Source organism: Furipterus horrens, unplaced genomic scaffold, assembly GCF_987537825.1.
Source record: "Furipterus horrens unplaced genomic scaffold, mFurHor1.1.pri manual_scaffold_7, whole genome shotgun sequence".
Lineage (NCBI taxonomy): Eukaryota > Metazoa > Chordata > Mammalia > Chiroptera > Furipteridae > Furipterus > Furipterus horrens.
Genome location: NW_028327177.1, coordinates 118,955,556 through 118,981,486, shown reverse-complemented (window position 1 = coordinate 118,981,486; position 25,931 = coordinate 118,955,556). Strand labels below are relative to the sequence as shown.

The window sequence follows — 25,931 nt, the reverse complement described above, 5'->3', positions numbered from 1 at the left end:
ATTACATGTGATTTAGAAAACAGCATGATGTTTCTACAGAGTATTATATCAGTCATAGTGACATATTTATTTCATAGCATATCTCTGATGGGAAGTTTTATACTACTTTATTTTAATAAACTAATATGGACAAGGTCTTTATAAATGCAAGCTATTGTTTCTCTTACATTAGATAATAATTCTCTTATGTAAAGTTTCTCCTTTTAACCAAATAAGGTATATCTTCTGTCTCTGATTATTTCTTAAGACAGTGTAGTATTCAGGCTCGTTTGTTGAATGGGTTTAATGACTAGGTTAAGACAGTTGTTCGGGTAAAAGAGTTTTTTGTGTACAACATGGTCTTTTGTGTTTGCTTGCAGTGAATTACTGTGTACTTTATAGTTTTAACATTTTAGAGAGGAGTAGCATTGTGCATTTCTTGTTAGGATGCTGTTGAAATATAGTGAAAATGGCCTCTGTAGGCAGGTTTCACTATAGAATTGTAAATTATGCATATTTATATCCAAATTTTTTATTTTGAAATATTGAGTCTATGAATGTTTAATTAGAATATTGCTTTAGTATCTTCATATACTTGCCATAAAGGAAGTAGTTTCATTTGTTTTAAAAATGTGTGTAATTGTACATATGAGTGACTGTTCTGGAGATGAACAACCATAGATATTCTTGGATGTGGAATTTTATTTTGAAATGTGCTTCAGTATGGTGATATGGACTTCTTTAAAAGAAAAAACCCTTCATTTTTCAGTGCTGAATAAGATCTACCTTAGTTGTCATGATAAATACCTAGCCCACAGTGTTAACAAGTATTTGTGAACTACTCCCTGTGTCATCTAATACGCTATTACATATATGTGCACACACATATGCCCATGCATGTGAAGTTTTTTCCTAACATCAAAATAAATTTTTAGGACTTTTTTTTTAAAAGACACATTAATAGAGGTTATTGTTATAATAGCTAGCATTTATTGAGCACTGACTATGTGCTAGCACAGTGCTCATAACTTTCAATGGACTGTTGTTACCCTTCACAGTGAGATAAGTACAGTTATTATCTTCATTTTCCAAGTGAGGAAACAAAGACTTAGAGAGGCACTTGCCACATGGCAAGTAATAGTGCTGGGATTAGGACTCATTAGTTTGACTCTCAAGGGTCTTTCTTAGCCTGTGATGGTTTTTGTATATGTAGCTGGTATAATATACTTTTTCCCCAGAATTGTTTTATTTATTTATTTATTTATTTATTTATTTGTTTGTTTGTTTGTTTATTTATTTATCTTTGATAGGCTGAACTTGCTAACTATTTTCATTTTGTGTAACACTTGGTCATCTTTTTTAAACAGTGGACGGTACTTAAGCTTCTTGAATTTTCTGATTTTATTCTTCTTGTAATCCTGTATATTGTGGACCAGAAGTATAAAGTAAAGAATTTGTGCCTAAGGGAGATTACATGTTTGCCTGGTAGATATCTCACACTCAGACCAGATCTTTTGACTTTTAAGTGTAAGGTCATTTACAGGGCTCTGTTAGGTCAAATCTGATTTTCTTATTAGCATAATGGTATTATCAGGGATAAGAATAGTGCCCCTGGCTGGTTTGGCTCAGTGGATTGAGCATCGGCCTGCAGGAAAACTCTGATTCCAAAAAACCTCCGCTGCCTTGCGGCATACCTCTTCAGGGGAAGGGCTAAGGGAGTAAACCCCGACAGAAAATCCGGAGCCGGAGTCCCTAAGGCGGTTTGACGTTGTAGTCAACACCGGCAACTCCTGCGGCGCACCTGAAGCCAAGCTGTATTGACTCCCTCTTTCCCTTGGATCCTTCAGCTGCGAAGAGAGGGGGGGTCTGCTGCATGGGCAACAGCAGACCCTCCATATCACCCTGCCCAGGCTCTGTAGCTTCAGCTTCACTGGAGAGGACACTCCAGCGTCATCGCAAGATGTCGATTCAACACGGGAGGAGACAGATACCATGTCACTCCCGAGTTGGACTGCACAGCTATTCTCGGCGGTGCAGATAGACTCTTAAGAGGCTACACCATCGTCTCTCGAGACGGACGGCTGCCGACGATTTAGAAGAATGTTCTAATTTTTATAGAAATGATTACAAACATACTATTAAATTAACTCTATAGTATTTAATACACAGTTTAGTGTTTAAATATGTGCATAACAAAGACAAGAAAGTAACCAATTGTAATTTTAAACATGTAAGTATAATAATTTAAAAGACTGGGGAGCCTCAGAGAGTTAAGGTAGAACGTGAATTTGGTGTGAGGCTGAGGCAAAAGATCTTTCCAATCCTATTTGCTACCTTCAGTTAAAGGGAAACCATCCTGGGTCTGAAACACACAAAGAGCATCAGGAGACAGTTGAGTCAGAGTTCGACAGCAACAGTTTGGGTGATGTTGCATGAGTGCCATAAGTAACTGCATCTGAATGAATGGTAGGGTACTGTGAATCACTCAAAGGTTTACGTTAGATTTCTCAAATAAAGAATTAATGTTATACTAGAAAATCCTCAAAGCCTGTGATGTTGGTAATATGTAATACTGTAATAGCTAGGGTGAACATAATTTACTGTCCAATTCAGGACAGTTTTGAAAGTGAAAGGGTGCATTGTAATATTCCAGGACAACAGGTGTAAACTGGGATCCTAGCAAAATTGGGAGCTATGTACATCCTAGTAATATTGCAAATTCCTATTGAATAATCCCTAATAGTCTTATAAAATATATATTTAAGAGGACTCTTAATTCATATGCAGTATCTTCAGAAATGTATTGTTTTCTGATAAAACTAACTTCCATTATGACCACTATTGATGTGTTTTGATAGCCAATCAAGGCAGTTTGTGACTATGACTTTTATAAAGCATGACTGATGTTTTACAGCTTTTGGAACCTATTTTCAAAATAAATAGAGAGGTATTACTGTTAGGAAGAAAAAAATAAGTATGATAAAGTTGGTTATAATATAGTAGCTAACTCTAAAGTTTTTCTTCATATCACACAGGGATTTTTTTGTGCTTGTATTGCTTTGTAAGTATTCTAATTGATGGTGTATTTGACATTGTACTGAAAACAAATCCTATTATAAATTCCTCAGGAGTTTATAATTTTATGTTGGATGAACCAGTGGTCTTTTTTTTTTTTCTCTTAAAATACCATGTTACATGTTATATCTATAGATAAGTTGACAGCTTTGCAAAAACATTTTTGAAAACAACTGTTTTTCCTTATTGAATCTCTGTGTGCAATAATAAGAATCTCTAGAAAAGAGTTGATTAAAGGTTTTTTTTTTTTTTTGGTGTGTATGTGTGTAGTTTTCTTTTTAATTTCATCTTGACATGTACTTATCTAAAATGACATGTTGCATTATTAAAATCATGATTAGATTATTAAATTTCTAGTTAATTTACATTTAGGTTATAGATGATTTGTTAAGTTGAACTAGGTAACCACCCTAGCATATTTGTATTTGAATGTACATTAAAAAGAAAAAATTCTCATGCATATGTATAATATCAGAACCCTTAGTCATTCATATGACCTTGGCTGGTTTGGCTCAGTGGATTGAGCGTCGGCCTGCGAGCTAAGTGTCGCTGGTTCGATCTTCCAGTCAGGGCACATCAGAGAAGGAAAACTCTGACTCCAAAAAACCTCCGCTGCCTTGCGGCATACCTCTTCAGGGGAAAGGCTAAGGGAGTAAACCCCGACAGAAAATCCGGAGCCGGAGTCCCTAAGGCGGTTTGACATTGTAGTCAACACCGGCAACTCCTGCGGCGCACCTGAAGCCAAGCTGTATTGACTCTGTCTTTCCCTTGGACCCTTCAGCTGCGAAGAGAGGGGGGGTCTGCTGCATGGGCAACAGCAGACCCTCCATATCACCCTGCCCAGGCTCTGTAGCTTCAGCTTCACTGGAGAGGACACTCCAGCGTCATCACAAGATGTCGATTCAACACAGGAGGAGACAGATACCGTGTCACTCCCGAGTCGGACTGCACAGCCATTCTCGGCGGTGCAGATAGACTCTTAAGACGCTACACCATCGTCTCTCGAGACGGACGGCTGCCGATGACGACGAGAGTCATTCATATGTATAATATCAGAACTCCTTTTGTTCAGAAAGGTCTATTATGCTTAGTAACAAAAGTAAGAGTTTTCATATATTCTGCCTGGAGTTTGTTATAGTATGGAGCACTTCATGAAATACCTCTATAGTTGTAAGACTAATAACATAGCTTATGTGTTGGCTCTGAGAGTACCTCCTTTATAATTATGACAAGTAAAAAGTACAGCCAAAGGTCATGTTAAACACAAGATTTCTTTCATACCTCATCTGTTTTGTGGACAGCATGTAAAGTAGTTTGGGTTCCTGTGTTGATATTTTAAGAGAACAACTCAAAAGGTTGTTCCCATGGAAGTGTTTCAAATATCTTTCCTCCTATCTCCCATGTGGTTGCAGTATTTGGCCTGAATGTGCGTTTAAATTCTGGACTAATTAAGTAGAACCTTATTAAATTTAAGAGTTTGCACAATAAAAAGAGACTTTTGTATTGCTAGGGTTTTGTAAGACACTACAAAATAATACTGACATATAAAGGTCTTTAATAATATTGAATACTATAGTGACTAAATGCAGTGTCTTAGTTTTGATATTGCTCACTCAAACAGTAGATATTGGATAACATACCAACAAAAACAGAAAAGGAAATCACACAAATGAAATTATATAAGTAAGGCATGACTATACATGTACAATCTATTGGTCAGATCCTATTTTTTGACTTTAATTTGATAGGTAAAATTTAGAATATCAAAAAGGTCATACATAGGAAAGATTTCTATGAAAAACCATTTACTGTATAAAAAGAATATACACATGTTCCAGAGTGGTTATCAAATCCCTTTAGGTCATCCTCAGTATACAATACCAAAAAATATAGACTGAAGTAAGGACATTTGGAAGAGAATAAAATTGGAAACTTACAGTTTTTCTGTATAATTGCAAAGCACTTTTTTTTTTTTTAATAATTCTGTTGTTTTCTCCATTATTGCATGCTTCTGGCAATAAGACTTCTGATTTCATTGATATTTTATATATAAAAATTAACTACCTATGAAGTATGCATAAAAGGGAGTTGAAAGATGAGATTTTCTTTTCTCCTTGGTCTGCCAAGTAGAGAAAGCATCGTTTTTCACTTAAAATTTGAAAAATAACTAAAATTAACCAGTCAGTTTTTGGGAGGTGGGGTTGGGGGTGGGGAATTTTGAAATTGGTAGCTGATGTAATCATTGTCCAGCCTTTTGAACTGTTGCTCTTATCTCTTAATTATACTCTCATTTTATAGAAACTATACTGTTACATTTTATTATTGGTTTCTTAAATAAAGCATAATTATACAATAACCCAATTAAACCATGTTGTGAATGAAAATGCACACGTGTGCATTTTTGTATAGAAACATGGTTTCCTTCATCTTAAAAATGATAATGTTTATAATGCACATAAGCATAACTTTAGAGATGAACAGTTTGGCAGTCATTTGATATTGATTAGTTCAATGTAGAGACGGCCTTTGGAGGACTAACAGTCAATGTCATGGGGGTTTCCTCCAATCTCACAGCTGTATTTGTCCAAAGAATACTTACATCTACTTGTTTCCTCTGCTTTATTTCTCCAACTGCGACTGCCATTTTCATTCAGAGTTATGCTGTGATGTGTTAGTGTGATCTGGAAGAAAGTCAAAGATTTGATATCCTCAGAGGTTGGATATCTTTGCTCTGTTCCTTATCTGTGGATCCCATCTCATTGTCTTTTTTACTCTAACACTTGGGTTGGGTATAAAATTCAGGGTTGGTTTCAGATCATTTCTTTTAGAATTCTGAAGGGTTTCTTTCACAACATTTAGGGTTGCTACTGAGTAGACCGTTGCTCTCCCCCTCATCCCCCCGCATTGTTTTCTGCTGTGCATAACCAGCTTTTATCATTCTGGAAGCTTTTAGGATCTTTATATCTGACATTTTATGATGGTGTGTCTTGGAATGGATTTTATTCCTTATTTTACTAGATTTTCAAAGGACCCTTTCATTATGGAAGGAAGTGTTCTTCAGTTTGGGGTAGTTAGCTGGTGTTATTTTCTTCCCTGTTGCTTAGTTGTTTGTTTTTCCAGTTCTCTTAGTTGGAGATTCCCCACCAGGGCAGTAGAGGTGGGTTGTGTGAGGTTGAGTGTTGCCAGATTGTGGATAAAATGGTTTGCTTTTCCTCAATGTGTTTTATGATAAGTTATTTTATGATTTACTTCCTTTGATAAGTTATTTTCTATTTTCCAAAAGTTTGTGCTCTCTTTGGGATTTTGTGAGAAAGATGAAGTAAGCCCATTTGGGTTATCTTTGTTGGTTCTATCTTTTTATGTGTTTCACTCCTTACTTCTTTTTCTGGCTAACTCATCTTGTAAGATGTAGCTCTTGAAAACTTCCCCTGATTTTTCCCTTATTTCTATTGTCTCACCTTTTGCAAATCTTTGTAGAATACTTATTATGCCACATAGTAATTATAATTTACTGCATATCTTTGTTATAAAACAGGAATTGACTTATTTTTACCATTGTCTGTCCACATCATAGTATTTCTTTTTTTAAAAAATATGTTTTATTGATTATGCTGTTACATTTGTCCCAATTTCTTTTCCCTCTGCCCCCCTTCACCTAGTGACCCTCCTCCTTCCAGTTGTCCCTCCCTTTTAGTCCATACCCTTGGTTGTGCATATAGTTCTTTTCAACCTCTACATGTCTACTCCATTCCCTCCTACTATGCTTCTTAATTCCTGCATCATCTCCCTCCCTTTTCCCCCTTCCCCCTCTCTGCTGACCTCCCCCCAATATATTCCCCATACCTATAGTTCTTTTTCCACTCTCATTGCCTAATTAGTTTGCCTTTGTTTCGATTCCCTAGCTTCTGTTGTTGGTTGTGATACAGTTTTCATTCTAATCCTCGTAGTTTTGATCCTCCTCCTTCTAAACAAGTCCCTTTAACATCTCATATAATAGCGGTTTGGATCTAATGAACTCCTTCAGTTTTATTTTGTCCTGGAAGCACTTCCTCTGCCTTTCTATTCTGAATGACATCTTCGCTGGATAGAGTATTCATGGCTGTAGGTTTTTGCTATTCATTACTTTGAATATTTCTTGCCAGTCCCTTCTTGCCTGCAGAGTCTCCTTTAGAAATCAGCTGATAGTCTAATTGGGACCCCTTTGTACATAATTCTTTTCTTCTCTCTTGCTGCTTTTAAGATTCTCTCTTTATCTTTAATTTTTGACGTTTTGATTATAATGTGTCTTGGAGTGGTTCTCCCTGGGTCCAGTTTTTCTGGAACTCTCTGTGTTTCCTGGACCGGTAAGTCTATTTCCTTCCCCAAGTTAGGGAAGTTCTGCTTCATTATTTTTTCACATAATTTTTCAAATTCTAGTCCTTCTTCTTCACCTTCTGGCAACCCTATAATTCTAATGTTTGTTCACTTATAGCTGTCTCAGAGATTTCTGAGCCTCTCCTCATATTCCTCACTTTTTGTTTCCTCTTTCTGCACTGGTTTACTGTTTGTTCCTTCTCAATGTTCCGGTTTGTTGATTTGATCTCCGGTTTTTGTTTCCTCGCCACTTGTCTCGTATGTGTTTTCGTTCATTTCAGCAGGACTAGCCTCCATTCCTTCCCCGTCTTGTTCAATATCTTTTGTTAATTCTGTAAGCTGCCTTATGACTATAGCTATGAACTGAGCCTCAGAAATATTTTCTATTTGCTCATCGGTTAATTCCTGTATTTGCTTTTTCGTTAGCTGCGTGATTGGTATTTCAATCATGATTCCTGCCATCCTGACCATTTTCGTTTATCTTTCCTTCTTGGGCAGGGCTGTCACACCTTCTATGCTATAGGGAGTAGAGCCCTGTGCACTCATCACTACCTGGTGACCTTTCTCACCACACTGTGGCACTTTGTGTCGGGGTGGGGGTCCAAAATGGATTACTGCTGTTACTCTCTGCTGAGAGACTGGTAGCCTCTTCCTCTGTCCCCACGCCCTCTGGCCCTCATGGTTCGAGGCAGTGGGGGTCTGCCTTTCGCAGCATTGGAATCATGAGTGGACAGGTCTCAACTACAGCTGGGACTGCTCCTCTGGTGTTTCTCACAGTCCCGCCACCCATCGCTGTAGCTGCCACCAGCAGCACAGCTTGATCTCTCTGCCCCGGTTTCGCCCCTCCTATCTGTCTGGACGAGCACCACTTGTTTATAACTTCATACGTTGGAATTCCATGTAGTTTTATTTTCTGGAACTTCTGGTTATTTCTGGTTTTGCGGTTGTTGTAGTCCTTCTTAGTTGTGGAGGGAGACAGAGTGTGTCAGTCTAGACCTACATCTTGACCGGAAGTAACATAGTATTTCTTGAATGAAAACATAAACAACATAGAGATGAGGTAGCAATAGTATATTTTGTCATATCTGTAATTTTTTATTATTTTAATCTTTCTAAATTAATGCTTATAGATAAAAAATAAAATTTAATGGAAATTTATTTTTAGGAAAATATTAATGCTGTTATTTCTTATGGTAATCAAAGAAATGTTCTTTCATTGAAGCTAAATTACACAATAGTCATGAGAGTTTCAATGTAAAGGAGTATCTGTTTGAATGCCTTTATAAGAGAAAAAGATAACTAGTGAGTAGTTTTATATATTAAGGAGAGTTCAACAAAATTGTAGAAAAAGTCTTGTCTTTGGTTAGCATAGCATTCCAATATTTCTTAAAATAAAATTGAATTTTGTAAGCAAACAAAATATATTTATTTTCTGAAAACCTACCATTTCCACAGACAAAAGGAAAACATCTAAATCAGCACTAGATGTTGTAAAAAGCCTTTGTCACTCTCTTGAGTTTGTTTCACCATCAGGATCACCTGTTGTCTCTGCAACATTTTCCTTTAATCGTGTTTTGTTTTATTAATTTTAACTTTAATGGTAGGAAATAAAATATTTTTTAATATAAACTGATTTATGACTCATGTTTTCAAAAATGTTAAAATAAATCAAATAAGCAAATATATTTTGAGTACATACAGGGCGCTAAATTATTTTTTGGAGTCTACCCAGTTTACACCTACACTATCTCTATCACTCCATCTCCCACACTTCCTTTATCTTCTTATCTTCCATTTTATAGCCCACTTCATATGGTAGGTTACACTGAACCCAGTACAGGCAAAAAGAAAAGTTATGAAAAACTGAAATCAAGTGCAGAAGGGTCTTATGCAGAAAAAATATATAGTTATGCTATTGTATAAACTTTTAAAATGTCTAACAAGCTAGAACTGTTCAACAGATGTGATTGCTTCATTGTTTCAAATTTATGCCAATCAGAGTTGATAGGATTTGATCACACTCTAGTAGATTTATGAGATAAATTACAATATTGCATGACACGCTTCAGAGAGAAAACATCAATATAAGTTGAATATGATTTCTTGTTTAAGATAACAAGCCAGTAATTCTTTAAATCAAATGGTTGAGCTTTGAGAGAATATCAGTTTTGTAATAGTATCTTTGATATTTTCTTTATGGTAACAAAAAGCATATTAAACTTTTCTTTCAGTGTACAAATGTGATTGTAAATGGGAGGCACCTTGTTGTAAGTTAGCTATAGAAGACCAGCCAGATTTCCGAAGGCCTATAAAGAAATGGGGCTGAACTTAATTTGTCTGCGTAAAATTTTAATAAAAGATAAAAAAGCTTGTCATTGTGATTCTGAATTTCTTTAGATTAAGATTTCATTAGGTATTTATCAAAGTTTACTAGAAATTTTTTTTTTAAACAAGTAGAACTTTAATACCTCACATAGACAAAGAAGGTGAAAAAGAACATACTGACTAATGAAGTGACAGGTTCCTTCACGGAAGTTAGAGCCAAGGAATGGCAGGCAGATTCTCAAGCCTGTTTGTTCTAACAACAAATTGTAGAACCAGTGATTTAAATGCCCTTGCTAAGAATGATTTTAACTTCATATGAGGTCTACATGGTATAATCTCTCAGTTCAATTTGAAATACAAGCATTGAGTCTCTTGAGAAATTGATTTGAAATTGTTACTAAGTCAAATCACTTGTAAAAAGAAAGTGGGATGTTTAATTTCTTAGATTGGAAGTAAAAAATTTTGGACTATGGAGACTAGCCAAACTAATGATTTTTAGGAAGGTAGATCCTCATACAAGGACATTATCAAATCTTTAATTTTTTTCAGAAGAAAATTTTACAACATGGCTTAGATTTAAAATATTCTATAAATCAAATATTCACAAAAATACAAGAGAATTTATAGAACAGGTGACCTTGTATTTACCATGCAGAATTAGTATGCTAACATTTGCTCTCTCTTTCTCTGTAGAGATATTTATATATAGGTATGTATAGATAGCGTTTTAAAGTCCTTTCATTCTAAGAGATAACTGCCATCCTGAAAGTGTCAATATTTTTAGATTTACTACATTTATGTGTTCATTAACATTGAATGTTCTTACTAACTAAAATATTTTATTAGTCTTTATGCAGTTTGCTTTTTCTTTTTACCCATCATTTCTGTGCTGTTCTTTGCTTCTGTTTTTAAATCTGGTTTATTAATTTTAATTGTTCTCTGGTACTTCATGATAGGACAACATCAGTACCACAATGTGTTTATCAGTTTCTCTTTGAATGGACATTTATAGGTCAGGATAGTTTGCATAGACTGCTTCCACAGATATTCATGGGGCTCTGCTGGGCTCAGTGTTTGCAGCATGAGTGGAGATGCCCTCAAGTTTTACAGCATTGTATCCAGGTTTCAGCATTAGGCAGCATCCTCAGGCAATTGGTGCCACTAGAGCTGTAAGTTGCTTTCTCTTTTCTTGCCAAGTTCCTCTGTCCTTAAAAACCCATCACAAGGAAGCCTGCAGACAACTTTGTTACGCTGCTCTTTAAAAAAAAAAAAATCATCCTATCCTCCCCATCTCAGCCCTCCCAGTAAGATAAAATTCCATAAAATATGTGGTGTTGTTGTTTTTTTTTTGTATTTGTTTGAAAAAGATACCTTTTGTTATTTATATTTTACAGTTTTTACATTTTTGTTTTATTTCAGTCTGTGGAAAGATAGGACCTGTGCTATGGGGGGTTTTCACTTACCATAGCAACAGGTGCACAGGGTCTGTGCATATGTAAGACATGCTTTTGCTTAATGTGGATAATATGATTATGTGCCCAGGTGGTTATATAACTTCCAGTTAATAACAGTGAACTATTGAATATTGAGAATGATACACTCTTATTTGTGAATAGTTTGGAATTTTGTAGAGCATATTTGAAAATTTTATAATCTGAATTACATTTTTTGGGTTCAAATTTATAATTTTCATTAGTCAGTCTTCTTTTATTTTAATGCATTTATATATTGGTAGAAGTCATATATTTAAAGTATGCTTAAACATATATTACACACTTAATAACTGGATTGTGATGTGCTTTCAAACCACTGAAGAGAAAGCTGTCAATTCACAAAATTCTCTGACTGTATGCCCAACAGCTTGAAGCTGCCTCATAGAATGCCAAATATCAGAGTATTAGTGTTATTAACCCTTTTTGAAATACCCTTGGAAGTATTTTTTCAAAAAAAAACAAACCAAAGAATAATAGACTAAAGAAATTACTAGGTCTGGATCATTTTTTTGGTTTTTATTTTTCTTATTATAGTCATTTTTTAAAAAATTGTTATTCTATTACGGTTGACTGAATTTTTCCCCCGTTGCTCTCCACCGCGCCTGCCCCTGCTCCTACAGTCAATCTGGATCATTTCTTTTTATCGGTAGTTTCAGAAAGCTGAAAATTATTTATCGTGTGTAATAAACAGCTACTCCTCTAATAATGCCATGCATTACACACCAAAAATGATCTGTTTTAATCATAGATGCTGATTTAATGAGACAAGACTAGCTTACATCAAAAATGGATGTAGAATGTGATTTTTTTGCTTTCTATGTGTATTTTCTACATAATTAATACCCTGGCTGGTTTGGCTCAGTGGATTGAGCGTCGGCCTGCGAGCTAAGTGTCGCTGGTTCGATCTTCCAGTCAGGGCACATCAGAGAAGGAAAACTCTGACTCCAAAAATCCTCCGCTGCCTTGCGGCATACCTCTTCAGGGGAAAGGCTAAGGGAGTAAACCCCGACAGAAAATCCGGAGCCGGAGTCCCTAAGGCGGTTTGACGTTGTAGTCAACACCGGCAACTCCTGCGGCGCACCTGAAGCCAAGCTGTATTGACTCCGTCTTTCCCTTGGACCCTTCAGCTGCGAAGAGAGGGGGGCTCTGCTGCATGGGCAACAGCAGACCCTCCATATCACCCTGCCCAGGCTCTGTAGCTTCAGCTTCACTGGAGAGGACACTCCAGCGCCATCGCAAGATGTCGATTCAACACAGGAGGAGACAGATACCGTGTCACTCCCGAGTTGGACTGCACAACCATTCTCAGCGGTGCAGATAGACTCTTAAGAAGCTACACCATCGTCTCTCGAGACGGACGCCTGCCGACGACGACATAATTAATAGACACACCTTTTAACCTCATTGTCTAAAGTTATTGGATTTTTTGTTTGATTTTCACACACATTTTCTGGATTCCCAGGAGTATGTTATTATCTCATAAATCCATTCAAAATAGTTACTAAAATGTTTTAAAGGAGATGTCTCATCTTGTCCTGTATCAAGTCTATTTTACATAAAAATATTCTTATCTGTTCATCTCTTAAATTTCCTACCTTTTTTTTGGAGGGAGGACTGTGTATTTTTTATAACTTACAGGAAAGTTTTAGGGTAGACTGTCAGTTTAGTCATTGAATTCACTATTGTGAGATTGTGACCTGAGGTTTCAAGTCTCTCATTCAGTGTTCTCAGGTTGTCCTGTAGGTGTGCTGTTAGCAAAATCCCTGGAACCTTTCCTCCTCTCGGAGAGCTCTTTGCTAGGCTCTCCTTTTGTTTCCTCCTCATTTGATTTATTTCCTCAAACTCAACTTCAGTTGCTGACTTTGAGCCCTTCAGTTCCTTTGCATCCGGATTGTACATCTTGATTGACAAATTTGCCTTTACATATGGTCAGAAATTCTATATTTGGAAAAAATATTCCTATTGTGTGTTTTATTCCACTGAACCTTTCAGTGTTAAATGTAGTTTGGATGCGTAGGGAAGAATTAATGATTGGAAGATACAGAGTTGGTAAATTATTTATTCTGGCCCCGAGGAAGCTGAAAAGCAGAATGAAAGACTAATAAATCATTTGTGGTAGTGCTGGTTGTCACTTCCAATTATTTTAGACGGTTTTGTGATAAACTGCAGCACCTGCTAGATATCTGCGTACCCTCCCTTGATGCTGGTGGTGCAGCTTGTTTAGTCGATTATCAGATGCAAGTTTGTGTAAAGTTTATTTAGGTTGGAAAGGAAATTATTCTTTTTAAGTCAATTTTGTTGCTTTTTCTCATTGCTTTGAGTGAAAGGATTTCTGTGGCAAGGCAGGGAATCTGGAATATGTATATACTACTTTAGCCAGAGGAAACTGTCCTTATCTTTCGTTAAATTAAATACTTGAGGAATTGAGCTTCTTTATTATTCCCAGACTAATTAAAAACTACTTTGACCGAAATGATTAGTATGCTAAAGATCAAATCATCTCTTTGATATGCTACCACTTAATAGAGAATCACTGCGGCTGTTTGACCAGACCTTTTTTTTTTTTTTTTTTATCATTCTTTGTTTTTAATGGCTGAGGCTTTGAAGCTAGTAGTCCTAAAAAGTAGTGAGGTCCCTCTTTGCATTGGTCCTAAACTCAGCTGCTGAGACTCTTGGAGGCATGAAAAAAACCTTGAAAGAAAGCTTAGCCTAGACTGGTCTGGATCTAGCAGTCATGAAATAGAGCCGCTGTAAAACCCCTTCAGAAATAAATTATGAACAGCATATAATGTGCATGCCTCATGCTTGGGGTTATGGTCCGCTCTTTCATTTTCATCAGAGTTTAACAATTATTTATGTTCAAGCCCAGAACACTGTTTGTTTATACATCAGAGTAACTTGTTTTCACTGAGATTTTCAGCTTTAACATAAAAATACAGGAGATTTTAGAGGACTCTTAAGACTGTATACAAAGAAATAATCTTTATAACTGTCTCGTATTCATTCAATCACAATTTTATTCACTAATTTATTTCTCCTTATAAACATTTATTAAGCTCATGTGTGCCTCCTCTCTGGAAATAGCAACTACCACTACTACTATTAGTAATAACAACTAACTCTTTTTTTAGAGCTTGGCATGTGCCATGTACTATTCTAAGCATTTTATATGCATTAACTCATCTTAATGCAACAACCCTATAAGGTATTTACTGTTCTTATCTGCATTTCACAAAGGACCTGTGGAGAGTGGGAAGGCCATAGTGATTTCATTTTCTCTTTAGATCCTATGAAGGAGGGAGGTGTTTATGATAAATCTTAGTTAGGTTTAGGAACTTCAAATAGTGTAATAATCATTAAAATTCATTGAACAGTTAAAATTGTGTTTAATATTATATATATTACTTTACTTTTAACTTCTACATAATTATTACTTCTTTGCTATGATGAAGAAATTGAAGCTTAAAGAGGTTAAAGCAGCTTGGAGGTGGAGGAGCTGGAGTTTGAGTCAAGTTCTGACTGCCTCTATACTCTATTTAGGGGTCACAAACCCTAGGTCCCAATAGTCTGTTGCTAAGTAAGCAATGGAAAGTGTGGAGGAATATGGGCTAATGGGATCCCAGGCAACTGGAGAGCTTTTCCAGAAGTGGGTCCAGAGTCTCTAGATCTAGTAAAATTTTTTTTTGAGAGAAGTTAAAAATATAGACATTTTATGTAAAAGTTTAAATTTTAAAATTTTGGTAATTTATTCAGGATGAATTGTTTGCCTACTGAATGTGGCCTATGAATGCCAGTTTGTAACCTTTGCATACTATGATGCCTTTAGTAGAATTTGTTTTGAGGTTTTCTTTCTTACTTCATGCAGCTGAAAGCTAGTCAGAGTCTATGAAATGGTATTAACAGGACAGTACCAATAAAATTTCATCCTTTAGGGTAGGGGTCCCCAATCCCTGGGCCATGGACCCATGAAGCTCACCTGAGTCCAGCTCCTCTCTCCTACCCCATCTTCTACAAGACCAGTCCCTAGTGCCAAAAAGGTTGGGATCACTCACTGCTTTAGGTGTATTCATAGACTAGATGAAACATAATCATTCATTATTTTTTAGTAATTCTATATAGTTCATAATATATCCCAGATAAGTTGTCGTTGAATTTTGTTTTCAAGCTACCATGGGGTGCACAGTCTAGCATAGAGCATAAACTCAAAGAATTAAAAAATTAGACTAGAATCTTAAAAATTTAAGCAGGTATTAAAATATGCAAATGCTTATTGAAACTCTCTTAATGGTAACAAATCCTTTGCATTTCCTCCTTTCCCTACTCCTACACATTTCTTTTCCTATGCTATGAATCATGTGGGAAGTTAAGTTACATATAATTTCTCATTATACGTAATTGCATAATATGTGGAATGTTGTGACTTTTAATGGAATTTAACACAATTAGTGAAAGACCTATATTTATATGAAGTACTACCCAGTAGCAGTTTCAGTGAGTGGGAACTGTTTGAAATGTAAGTCAGTGGTTGTTTGCGATGTTTTTTAAAGATTTTATTTATTGGTTTTTAGAGAGAGGGAAAGGGAGGGAGAAAGAAAGGGAGGGAAACATCAGTATGTCATAGAAACACTGATCCATTGGTTGCCTCTCAGATGCCCCGAACTGGAGACCTGGCCCGCAACCCAGGCCTGTGCCCTGACTGGGAATCAAACCAGCCACCTTTGGTTCACAGGTCGGCACTCAATCCACTGAGCCACACCAGCTAGGGATATTTGCTCTGGTTTTATTGAATGCTTTTATGTTACTGAAAATTTAAATAAAATATTCCTGGAGACAACTTCAGTGTCATTTTATAAGTGTTTGAAAAAATTTCAAATTATTTAGTTGTTAGAGGGTCCTTCCACAAACCTCAATTAAAGACCTAACATAATAATTGTTAGCAGCAAAGTCACTATTTTGAAATTTTTCTTAAAGGATTTTCAAAGCCTACCTTATAAGGAAAGTGATTTTATCCAAAATCAATAGTTCTTTTAAAAAAGGGCTTAATAAATTATGAATCCTTCAGTGTGTCCTTTTGATTCTTTGTGTATTATTTAATATGTAAGTAAAATACTTGTTACTGACTTAATTTTTTTGTTATAAGTTTGTTATGTTATAGTGTTTTGATTTAGAGCATTTCATTTAATCGTATTCAATTATTGTTCAAAATATGGCTTTAAAAATTTAATAGAAAAATATTTTACTATGTCTTTTTTTATTGTAAGAACAATATATATTCATTACAGAAAAACTGAAAAATAAGAAAACATGTGATTTCACCATAGTGAAATGACCAGCGAACTCCTTTCTTTTTTGAGGTTTGCTTTTTTTTTAATTCTAATGCTTAGCATTCTATATTTGTCTTTTCTGTGATACTATTCATAGTTTAGTAGATATGTTTTTAAAAGACATTATATTATTTGAACAAAGTTCAAATGCATCTCCTTTGTAGAGGTTTTTGTCCAGTAGCTGAAAGTAAATTCTCCTTCTTCCTAACTTCCATGTGACTATACCTCTATACCTTGTAGTTACTTTTATCTTACCCCAAACTTCTCTGAGGACAAGAATTCTCTTTTATTTATCTTTATGTTCTTATAACATTCACTGAGTGTAGAATGATATATACAAGTAGATCTTCAATTTGTCTCTTCCATCTACCGTTTGAAATAGCAAAATGGCAGCAAATATATGAATGCAGTTTTTTATTTTAATGGGTAGTTCCAGTAGGGCTTTTGTGGAGATATGATTATGCAAGAAAATCACTGAAGTTTATGGTGCTAATCTTTCTTTCTAGATCTAAAGTTGTATCTGGTGTCTTAAATTATAATTAACAAGGATTTACTATGTTCAGATATGTCAAGTAAGTTAATTTGAAGGGTGAATTTTGCTAAATAAATGTCTATATACAATATTATAGTATTAGAAATCTGCAAAAGAAATACTGAATTATTGGAAGGTTTATAATTAAGTGAAGCATGGGAAATATGAAGTAGAAATTTTTAGGTATGGTGGATCTACTATGGCATTATTTAGATAAAAGGTAATTTATAATGCTGGAAGTGATTACGTCTTTAGAAGAAATTGTCTTTTTTTGTGGGTAGGAAACTGAGGTTTTGGGACATAAATAATTGTGCCAAGGTCATAAGACTGCAGTGTACCCAATGATCATTACTAATGTGTTTTCAAATATATTTTAAATGAGTGAATTAAATGCATTATATGTAGAAGTTGTTCGTAACTTTGCCAGATGTACTTTAGGAAAATTATTACCAAAAAATATTTACCATTAACGTCTGTATTAGAAAACGGAATGTTTGTATTCCTTAAAATATTTATGCTTTGGAGAAAACTTAGAAGACATAATACTTTTAAAACATGGCAATATAAGGAAAGATGAAATACAATGGGTTCTAGTAGTTTTCTTTTTAGCAGCATTTTGACTATGTAATTGGAAGGTAGCTTTATGGAAACTTTTCAAGTTGGAAGAAGATTTCAGCTGGAGTGTCTAAGGGTCACTTAAAAAAAAACCTGTATATTAAAATAAAATGTGTCCAAGCTTTAAAGAAAAGATCTCAGAGTTTGCAGATGATCCTAAAATTGGAGCTAGAGGAAATAATGAGGAACAATGCAATCAGATTCAAAAAGATTTGGATTGTTTAGGTGATTGGGCCAGCAGATGGCAAATGCAGTTCAGTGTAGACAAATGTAAAATAATTATCTTAGGAACAAAGAACCAATCATACAGCACACTGATCAGGAAAAAATTTGTGGGTTATTGTAGGAAAACCATTGAAACAGTTAACCCGGTGCACAGCTGCAGCAAAAAAGGCAAGCAAGAAACCAAATTAGCAGACGAATAGAATATAAAGCAAGAGGCAATACTTAGAGTGTATTAAGAAACTTGCTAGACCCCATCTAAATTACTCAGTCTAGTATTGGTTGATGGAACCACTTTAGAAAGAGTAAATTTTTGCCTTGGAAATAGACTAGAAATTTTAACAAGCAAATCTAATAATGTTAAAGAGATTTGAACTAATTTTCATGAACTTTAAATTTGTGAACTTTTATAGATATGGGCAAGACACTGAGTCTAAGTAAAGGCTCTTTCGTGTCTGTCCAATATCAAAACTTGATCTTAGTAGAGGACGTGTATGGTTTCAGCTCCCTTCTTTCTAGTTTAGATAGAAGTCTGTCCCTCATCTCTCTTGACTAAAGAAGGCTAAGCTGGTACAAGGTATTTCTGCAGCCCCAAAGCTGCACCTTATAGCACCTAGAGCCATCATGGGCACAAGATCTAAGAGCTCAGCAGCTCTGATGAAATACTTCTCCCTGGCCTTCTTGATGCAGTAACATACCTTGCAAGCTTTATTCCAGGCTGGTGAGTCAGGACTTTGTGGTTTGACTTTCTTGGTTCTTGTACAAGCCTGATTCTCCAGCCTTGCCTCTTTTTTTTTTTTTTTTTGAGCTACTCAATACACTGCAAATAAATTCCATTTTGACTTGATTATCTAGAACATGTTTGTTGTTTATAATCAAGAACCCTAACTGGCATGGTGATAGTGTTCTATATTTTAGCTTTGGCCATTGCAGTGTGTGTGTGTGTTCTTCAATGTGTTTGCTTTGTTTGGAGTGGTGTTGGATGAGGAGAAGAAAGCTGAAGAGAAAATATCTATCCTTCTGTCCCTTCCTCCCTTCCTCTGTGCCTTTCTCTCTCTCAATCTTTTTTTTTTTTGCAATTGAAAAGAAGAAGGAAGAATTTATGTTAATACCACAGTATCTGTAATTCTTGTGTAAAATTTAACTTTATGCATGCAGGTGAATAGTGTCACTTTGTTAAAAATGGTGTTTGGTATTTAGCCTATCTGTAAGCATAGTATACACATTTCATTATACTTATATTTGGTATTTCTAAAAATCATTTTCTCCTTTCATTTTGAAGGAAACTTAATGCATGATTTTCTTAATGTCACATAGGTAAGAGGGTAGCATCTCTTTTGTCTTTATATTGCGGTCGATTTGTGGACATTTGTTGAATGAAATATTTTGAAAAATAATGCTCATAATTTAGGAATAGTGCATTATATTTTAAGTTTGTGGTGAATTGGTTGGTTAATATTTAGAATTTATTTTTACCACACAAGCAATGTTTTAAAGAGTGATTAGATTTTCAGTTGATCAAATATGTGATATTGACTTGTTTTTTAGTCCAGCATATGGATGCTTGAGACACAGCCATACTGCGTAAAGTGGGGGGGGGGGGGGAAGTAATGGGCGTTTTTTTTGTTTGTTTGTTTGTTTGTGTGTTTTGAGAGGTGGTATGCAGGGCTGTTACTTGGAAGTTTTTTGAAATAATAATTTGTTTTTGAGGTTTTTCATCATTTTAAGCAGTGAAATGGAACCCTCCCAATAGAAAGATATCCTTGAGTCTATTACTCATACACCTGTAGGTTGCCAGAACTTTTACTACTCTAACATGTATATCCTGCCTTCCAAAAATAAGTATTCCATGATTCAGATTTGACACCTCCATGTCCCGACTCTGCCCCATATTATAGAATATGGGCAGTGTTAGGAGAAAAGAGCTGTGTGACTGAACTATTTAAAACACCTATATAATAGTCCTTTCTTAGAGATTATTCTTTCATGAAGAGGATACTTAGTTATTTGAAGTGTTGGTTAGTATGTCTCAGTGAAAGAAAATTGTCCATTCAGGGAAATATTTTTGGTTGTATTACAGTTAGGGACTGCCTGTACCACATATGTCTTAAAATAAACAAAATCAGACTATTGAAAAACCCCTGCTGTATGCAACTTACTAAATTGCTTTCATTACCCCACAGTGAGGTGTTACAATTTGTGAAAGGCCACTGATAATAGATCCAAAGACCTTGCCACTTGAGCAAATCAGAGGGCCTGGGTCCTGTCTAAAGGCATTCAACGTAAAATAAAACAAAACTTGTTAGGTCAATAAACATTTTCAGGTGGAATTCAGCCTGCTAGTTTGGGCTCCTAGCCTAGGCTAGAGGGAAAAAACCCAAAGACAAAATACAAGCTTATTACTCTATCAGGTTGCTATAAAATGTTTAAATAAAACAGTGCATGTTCAGGCAGTGGATCACAGAACATACTTTGAGTAGCATTAGTCTAGATGCTGATCTTTGGATACTTTCCAGTACCTTCCTATTCTAAAAGTCTGTGGCTCTGTGACAACTCTAGACATTAAGTGGTGAAATAGCCTCACTCAGTTTTTCTGATTTAATAAGATATGATGCCTGTGATAGGATCTGAAAAATAGAAACATGAAAGAGATTATTCTAAGTATCTGAGTTACTCTGGAGGTTGGTTAAAGGGGGAGGTGAACTTTCACCTTTTCCTATCAAGCCAAAGTGATGACGGTATCTCAGCAACTGTGTCCAAAAACAGAAAATGCTGATGAATATCCAGTGAAAAATCATATAGAAAAAGTTCAGTGTCATTGAAAAAGTACAGCAGCATTTGTGTACCTACTAAGTCTTGCATGTGTGTGCACAGAGAATTATTTTTATTACCTGCTTTTGAGTTTTTGGGGCAAAGACATACACCTACAGGAGAGATGCTGTGATGTACAACCATTAAGGCTCACTCTGGTGACTTGGGTAATTGTAATGGAACCATGGAGGCATTAGGCTCCAGATGGAACTTTAATCTGGCTTCTGTTTGAGCCAAGTGTCCTTGTAGAGTCTCTAAGCATCTGTTTTGGAAATATATGTGACATTATTCAAAATTTGTACAAATTAAGCCACCCTTGGGTTATAATTCAATTTTTCTTTATTGAGAAATGTATTGTAAACAGTTTTATGCAATCAAGCAAAACTAGCCTGTACCCATTATTTATTTGCATATTAACTGGTCATTTGTATTTTTGGGATTGAACTCTTAATGGATTTAAGAAAGCTTACATTACTTCTAAAATTGTATTTTGTTTATAAAATCTGAAGACTGTTTTCTAGTTTTAAATAGCTTCCACATTGGTACTTATTTTTGAGAGACTATTTAAAAATGCATAAAATTATGGTGATTTTACTTTTGAATGACAGAAACCCCCAAGTAATCTGCCTGATTCCAGAATGAAGTTTATTTTCTCCCATAACAGAAATTCAGAGATGGGGAGGCTCTAGGGTTTGGTTTCCAAACACTGTGTGAACAGGTACCAGCTTGATTTATCTGTTCATTCATTTGCCTTCATATTGGTGTCCTTCATGATCACAGGGTGGCTGCCATTCAGCAGCTGGAGCAATACACATCCTTTAGTTCCACAAAGAGAGGAAGCAAGAATTTTTCCCTTCATTGCATTTTGCAAGTTTTTTCCTTCTGTTTTATTGGCCTAGTTTAGACCACATGTTCATATTGCTTTTAATTAATTATTCTCCCACTTACAGAAACACAAATTAAAATTATATTTTGGGATGAAATACTAGTTAGGTATTTTATAGCCCTTTGACTTTTCTTCTTGAGACTGGAAAAACTATTTTTTATATTGGGAGTAATAAATATTACATGGCCCAGGTGAAGTGAGAGGAGATTGTATTATTTAATAAGTTTTAGTGATATTTTCTCAGAAATATATTCTCTGAAGTATATTATCACTACTATTTGTTCCTTTCTGCCCACCCCCACCCCAAAGAAAGCAGTACAGTTCTTCGGACTCCTGGTCCTTAGCATGTGTAGCTAAGTTTTAATTTTTAAAAATTGTAGTATAGTTCACATACAGTGCATATTTAGTTAAGTTATAACAATTGAGGATGAGTATTAGAAACAAAAAGTTATAAATTCATGGTAGAAAGATCTTACCTGGCTTTAGGTTAGGGAATACTGAAAACACTGATATATAAGAGAAAAATTCCTAAAGGAGTATTACAGCAAATGTAGATTTTAGTTTTACATTGTCTGTTCCTGTATGGCAGTATTTATATACCGATTTTCCTGAAGGGTATAAAGCTGCGTTTTTCTGCCAGTTCATTCACTGTTACATTTCTTTTACCCCTTCATGTGTCAAAAATGCATTATTGACAATACCATTAATTTGGATTTTGTGATTAATTGATCAGAGGTACTTTTAACTGTAAACAATTTGATAAGCAACTAAGAGAATGAATAAGAACCTATTTACGTCTTTAAGGGTTTGAAAACAATCAAGACATTTTAGATGTCTTCTTTGCCTTCATCTCTACCTCTACTAGGCCATGTTGATTTTTCCTGTTGCTTATATCTGGAATCAGTTCCCTGTATTCTGGTTTGGACCCTATTTATCTCTTATTTGGATTTTTTTAATCTCTGTGCCATAAGAGTCATATGATACATATTATTCTTCACTTGACTTTTTAGAAGATTTATTAGAATATAATACCTTTCAATGTGAGTACATATACCCTCTTACTTTAGTTTTAGAGCTTCATAATATTCCAAAGTAGGTATTTGTCATGTATAATTTTAAAATAGCCATTCACAATGATAAATTCCATCATGTTACTCTTTGTGTTATAAGCTCCCCTCTCATCCCCTATAGTGGTGATACTTAGGGACATTCATTTCCCAAGGATGGGTAAATCTGAATCATGCGTGGGCATTTTAAAACTCTCTCCATGTAGGGGAAAAAGTACAGGGATTAAGAAGCATAATTGGTAGGTACAAAATAGGGGGATGTTAACAATACTAAAAGAAATAGATAAGCCAGAGAACTAATATGCATGACTCATGGACATGAACTAAGGGGGGGATTGCTGGAGGGAAGGGGGTACTGGGCCAAAGGGTGGCAAAGGGAAAAAATTGGGAGAACTGTAATAGCATAATCAATAAAATATACTTTTAAAAACTCTCCATTAAATTTTGATGTACTTTCTTGGTTGAGCAGTTTTCTTGTGATAGCAACGGGGACCGTGTCAGAGATCAGTGATGACAAAAGCTTGTAAACTCCCTAATAGTCTGACCTTCTTTCCCCTGCAATCTAATAATTTTGAACAGCTTGCCTTTTCCTTGGCTGGAAATCTGTTTTCTTTTTCACTTCTTTGCATTGATATGTCTTTTTACTCTGCTTAATACCCTTCTTTTCTTTTTGTATTTATTCTGAAACTTTATACTATATTTTCCTTTTTCTGGATTATTACACTGCTCTTGACTGTTTACTAAGAGCACTTGTAATTCCTTCTAAACTTAACTTCCCTCTGGTCAATTTTAAGCTACTTGAGGACAGAATGGTGTTATGAAATTTAGTGGAATTATTATAGAAATATACTAAATATATCTGTGTTTGCATAAAATAGCTATGAGAGTTAAACTTTTAAATCTACACAAGGAGAAGCAGAGCAGAGATGCAAAGTCTCTGAAGAGGCTGAATGACTGATGGGCTTGCAAGCTTGGTGTTGCAAGCATGGTTGCTGCCCGATTGATGCAGCTTAAATAGGGTTTGCCCATTAAGGGTGTGGAGTGGATTGTTCTCTTGTTCTCCTATTATTGTAGAAGGAGAAGCCCAAAGCTTGAAGTTGATAGTATTCATCACAGCATTGGCTGGAAGATTTTGAATATTCCGGTTTCTAATTCTTGGTGAAGAGATACTTGCAGGGAGTTGGAGATGGATCCTCAACATTTTCTTTGCAGGTGGAATAGTGATTTAGAGAGAGACTTGATGTACGGGGTTGAAATTCTGTCTTTGTTACTTGGTAGCTGTGTATTCTTGGGCAAGTTTTCCATCTGCTTTGAGATACAATATTTTAAATCTGTAAAATGGTGATAATAATGGTACCTACATCAAAGGGCCGTGGTGAGATTTAAATGAGACGATATATGTAGAACTCTTAGAACTGTTCCTATTATTAGTGCTATGTATTAGGTGGTACTGTGCACTTAATACTTGGGTCTCCTGTCATTCCTTGTTCCAAAACATCTTACTTGTTTAGGTTATTTGACTTCCTGTATAGGTTTGTCTGCAAGGAGAGAATGTGCTAGTTGTGCCGTTACAAGGGTTCTAGTCCTGTGACACAAATGCTCCCAGTTCCTTGGCATTTATTTTTCATTATATGATAAAAGACAAGAGTCGGGCGTATTTCTTGACCTTAATTATTGTTTGTTTACCATAAGTCATGATTCTATTCTTGAATGTTCTATCAGAATTCACTTTCTAGCCAGCATGGCTGAAAGCCAGGCCTGGAGCCTATTAAACCCTTAGAGTAATGCCTGCCCACCCATGACACTTTTTGAGAGCTAGCCCTTGTGTTGCCCCCTGACAAGGCTGCACCTCATGCCAGCAGCACTGTGGGCCCAGGTGTTCGAACTGTTCCCCTGTTTGAACATGTATTTCTATATGTATGCAGCTGTGCGTTTGAAATACCCAGTTCATCCTTTTTTAGTGAAATATATGTGAAAGCATATGAAATACATTCAGCCCACAAAATGTGCTCATTGAAAAAAACCAAATATTTGACATGTACCAGAATGATCTGGAGAAGTAGGATCTGGGTTTGGATTTGTTTTATTTCTGTTTTACCTTGGATTGTGTTTGCAAGGGGTGTCTGAAATTAGTTCAAGTTTAAAAGATGTGTAACAGGAAGAGGGGTAGAGCTCTGAGAGCAGGGTTTGTTTGAAGATTATAGGAAGTGCTTTTAGTTTTAAGGCAATGTAACAAAACAAACCTTTAGCTTTACTCTGTATGCCACCTCTCCGTCTATATCATTTTAGCTTGCATTGTTACTTTTCCTACTGCAGCAGCCAGGGTGGAAGGCAGGTTTCTTCAGAGATTTTTAGTTTAAATAGTTTGAGAGTCACAGAGAACCCGAAGCAGCCTATCCTTTCAAGCCACAGGTGGTCAAGGCCCTAGTTTACTGATGAGCTTGAGCCTAGTGCCTACCCAAGGTTTAGTTCATTGTTACTGGTTTAGAACTGTGCCACCATGCCACAGAGGCTGGCTGGGTTCAAGATAGCTTCTTTTAGCGAGTGTGTGACTGCCATATTCAGTGAAGTATGCTTGTCTGTAGAGGCAGAGAAAAAGGCTCCCTTTTATCTCCCTTTCTAGGAGAAGGTTGTTGTGCGATACAGAGTACACTGTTTTATTTGCTGCATGGTAACTGTATTTATTTCCATATGTGAAATAAATATACAGAACAAAGTACCACAATCTGAGTAGCTTAAATAACAGAAGTTTTATTATTTCACATTTCTGGAGGCTAGGAATTTGAAATCATGGTGTCAGCATGATTGGTTTCTTTCTGAGAGACACAAGAGTGTGTGGTTTTTAATCTTGATTATATATTTAAACATCTCTTTCTTTTTAGTAATTAGCAGATTTACTGAAGATGATTGTCTTATCATTTTAGTATGGTAGTAGTGATGTAGTTGTACAGTATTTGAATGCCAGAATGTTTAAATGATTATTAAAATTGGGAATGTTTACAGAATTTATGTTGGTGGGTATCATTAAAAAAATTGATTCTGTTGGTCATTGTATACATTTGCAAGTGAATTACTTCTAATAGAAAGGTGATTCTTATAGAAGGGCATATAATTAGGAGTTTTATGTCCAGATACAAACTGACTTAATTATATATCAAAATCTCTTATTTAATACTTTGTATTATGCTCTAAAGAGGGGGTTACATAGTTAAAGTAAAATTAATTCTGATTGATTTATCAAATGGCTTT

At 35.5% G+C, this 25,931-nt stretch overlaps 1 protein-coding gene across 3 annotated transcripts in view; it reads left to right on the top strand.

Moving 5' to 3' along the window:
• TBC1D5 (TBC1 domain family member 5) overlaps window positions 1-25,931 on the top strand; it is a 463,871-nt gene that overhangs the window by 43,505 nt on the left and 394,435 nt on the right. The window lies entirely within an intron of this gene.